The sequence below is a fragment of the Triticum aestivum genome, chromosome 7B, assembly GCF_018294505.1.
Source record: "Triticum aestivum cultivar Chinese Spring chromosome 7B, IWGSC CS RefSeq v2.1, whole genome shotgun sequence".
In the NCBI taxonomy this organism is placed as follows: domain Eukaryota; kingdom Viridiplantae; phylum Streptophyta; class Magnoliopsida; order Poales; family Poaceae; genus Triticum; species Triticum aestivum.
This window is the reverse complement of record NC_057813.1, coordinates 721,463,189-721,466,907: the sequence shown is the minus strand read 5'-3', so window position 1 is coordinate 721,466,907 and position 3,719 is coordinate 721,463,189. Positions and strand designations below refer to the sequence as shown.

The window sequence follows — 3,719 nt, the reverse complement described above, 5'->3', positions numbered from 1 at the left end:
ACACACACACATTTTTTACTTATTTTCTGTTTTCTGTTTTCTGTTTTTTAGAAAATTTAATTAGATATTAATTAGCTAGGTATGTGAGATTTGAACTAGTTGAATAATTAATATAACTAGTTTATTTTTAGTAAGAAAATTGTCGAACTAGTTTACTTAGGTATATGAGATTTGAACTAGTTGAATAATTAATATAACTAGTTTATTTTTAGTAAGAAAATTGTCGTATCTGAGATTTGATTATCTAATTAAAATATTATAGTTAGATATATATTTGAACTAGTTTATTTTTAGTAAATGCTTAGTTGAACTAGTTGAATTAATATATAGAACTAGTTTATTTTTAGTAAATGCTTAGTTGAACTAGTTGAATTAATATATAGAACTAGTTTATTTTTAGTAAATGCTTAGTTGAACTAACTGAATTAATATAACTAGTTTATTTTTAGTAAATGCTTAGTTGAACTAACTGAATTAATATAACTAGTTTATTTTTAGTAAATGCTTAGTTGAATTAATAGAATTAGTAAGTAGTTGAATTAATAGAATTAGTAAGTGTTTAATGTTTCGCCTAATATGAACATAGGAAATGTCGTCTGACGACGGAAAAAATTTCGGTATGTGCACATACTGTGAAGACGAGTGCGGCCAGTGCGACAGAAATTTCCTTATTGATGGTAGGCGATTCAGCATCAAGCTGGATGAGACTTTCGAATTCGATACAGTAAGTCACAACGACAAGTCTGTTTTCGTAATTAAGCATGACTTATATATGCTTCATTTGCCTGACTTATAATTTTTAATTTTCACTATTCTACTAGCGCATCCCATGCAATGCAAGAATTTTTGTCTTGGATAAGATAGGTTTCAAAGATATGAAAATTATGGAGGTAAAGAGAGCTTACCTGAAAACTGAGCATGATGATTATACTTTCAACGTCAAAGTATACAATGCACACACGTACACCTATATTGAATGCAAAACATGGCAAGCACTATGCAAGGCTTATGCATTTGAGCCCGGTATGGTTATCACCTTTGATATTCGTCCGGAAGATGATATTGAAGGTAATAGAGACATATGGGTCGATGTGCAGACGCCTCCAGTTCTACCATTATGTGAGTTCTTCTCAAATATATTTTTGACTTTGATATTGCTTATTTCAAAAATAACTGACAACTAATTTCTATTGACATCTTATCTCCATTCAACCAAACATGTCCGGTGCTTGATAGACAGGACCTTCTACTGTCCCGGAGCTGAACTAAACTGCAAGGAGATAAGTCATTATGTTTCATGGCTTGAGGATCTTCATACTGTCAAGACAAATTTTTTTCCTGCACTTGGAAATGTTAGTACTCAAAACGTGCGACCAATAGTGATGGTATTGAACTACGGTCACATCTATTTAGGAATGATGGTAAGATATTTACTATTTGTCCTCAGTGCATATTTTGCATACATATTTTTTTAAAACTTTCATTGCTGAGTATATTAATTAAGTACTATACGATGTTCTTCAGCAGGGACTCCCGATGACAGTTGTGCCTCAGGGGATCGAGACTAAAGGTCAGATGTCAATTGTTAGCTTAAGGCCAAGATATCCTGCATTGCACATGAATGCATTCAGGATTTCTAGAAGCGATGAATGCTTAATAGTGAAAGATTGAAGGAAAATTGTTAATGATCGCAGAGAAGTACTAGGGGGCAGCAATGAGAAGCGCAGCCCACGATTAGGAGACAGGTTCATCGGCATGCTCCAGTATGATCAATCAGGAGAGCTATACATGTTCTATGCTATTTTACCAGAGAGAGAGTAGCTAGCAGGAGTGATTTAGCTAGTTCTTCATGCTGCTCTTAATTAGTACTTGGCCTTTCATGTCCGTGTTCTTCGTTCTGAACTTAAGTGATTTGCTTTTGTGGTGTTATATATGAACGCTTATAATATCATGACAATCATGTTGAACTCGATGATTGGTTCTACTAGAAATTCTATTTATATATATATATATATATGCATAACGTTTACAATGTGTAGTATCGTAAAATACCAGCAAATGAAAAAGAATTAAAATGGAAACACAAAATTAAATGAAAAAGAAATCATAAAACTAAAAACCCCCAAACCTTATAGTACCGGTTGGTGTTACCAACCGGTACTAAAGGGCTCCAGGCCCCCGGAGATGGCTCGTGCCACGTGGTTTCCCTTTAGCACCGGTTCATGCAGAACCGGTACTAAGGGGGGGCCTTTAGTGACCACACTTTAGTGCCGGTTATGGAACCGGCACTAAAGGGCCTTACGAACCGGTGCTATTGCCCGGTTCTGCACTAGTGCACGTGTCAATAGCTGAGGGGGGCCGAGGGTGGGGGTGCTCCCGAGCCTCGATCCACCGTGCGTAGACTGCGTCGGTGAATCCCGCCTGGGAGAGCCAGAAGGTCCCAAAGCAGAAGCGAGGAGGGATCGGCGGACGCTCGTCCGCGGAGGAGAGAAGAAGGGGGACATGATCCAAGCCAATCCTAGTGATGGCGCGGAGAGATGCAAGGGGGCAACGGAGGTCCCAATCCAGGGACACTAGGACCCTGTCCAAGACGGACTGGGTCGGGGAGGCTTGCCGATTGGTCCAGGTGAACCGGGCACCAATCCTGTCAATCTCCCGAAGGGCGAGGTCAGCGATGAAGTCATTAAACATCTGCATCCGGGCAAAGCAAACATTGTCGTCGCTCTTGTCTTCCGCCACGCGCAACAAGTTAAAGTCGCCACCCACAACCACGGGGAGGGAGGCCACCGAGATCTTTCGGTGAAGCTCCTCGAGGAAGGCGGCCGACCGACTATGGCCGGCAGGCCCGTATACAATGATGATCTCCCACTTGAAGTTGAGAGATCTCTCGAATAATTCCATGCTGACGAAGAATTCCCCTCGGTCCATGCTACCCACCTCGAAGGTGGCATCCTTCACTCCTAAAAGGATGCCACCCGAGTGGCCTGAGCTCCCACTAGAAGGGAGCCAGTGCCACGCAAAGAGGTGGGAGCTCAAACGGTCGAGCTCGGGGAGCGAGAAATCGCGACGCATGGTCTCCTAGACAGCAACGATGTCGATGTGCTCATCTCGCATGTACTCCACAAGTTGGCGGCGACGACCATCATGGCCAAAGCCGCGGATGTTCCAGAAGAGGGCTCGCATTAAGGAGCCATCGGGGGGCTGCTTGACCCCAGGACACGAGAAGCGCTTTGCGCGCGAAGAGCCGCAGTGCGGGAGTGGGTACAGCCACGGATCTCCCCCGGAGGTGGGGGAGCCGGTAGCCGCGGCCCGGCCGGGGTGGGAGATATCCCGTCCGCGGAGGCGTCCGGGGGGGAAAGGAGGGCAGCTCGTGCCTCCGCGAGCTTCCCATCGAGGATCTCACGAGCCCGGATGGCTGCGATCTGAACTAAAGGGGGGCCAGCCTCCCCCCTGAAAATGATAGCTGAGTCGGAGGCCACTTTGGCGAGGTTGCCCAAAGGAATAGACTCAAGCGCAGAAAAGGAACAAGACGAAGCAGAGGGGGGAACATGAGGTGTACCTGGCTCCAGGTTACGGGCGGCAGCGCGTAGCTCCGCCCGGTCGGGGATGGGCAGAGCCGGGCAGCCCTCCGGGTGGGCAGCATCCAACCGCGCACTCCGGTGGGAGGCCACCACCGGGGAGGAGGTCAACCTACCGCAACAGGAGTACGCAACTGAGCG

At 44.9% G+C, this 3,719-nt stretch overlaps 1 pseudogene across 1 annotated transcript in view; it reads right to left on the bottom strand.

Annotated features, from left to right (window-relative positions):
• The window catches only part of LOC123158617 (receptor-like protein EIX2), a 68,340-nt pseudogene that overhangs the window by 26,937 nt on the left and 37,684 nt on the right, over positions 1-3,719 (bottom strand). The gene's annotated exons all lie outside the window — the stretch shown is intronic.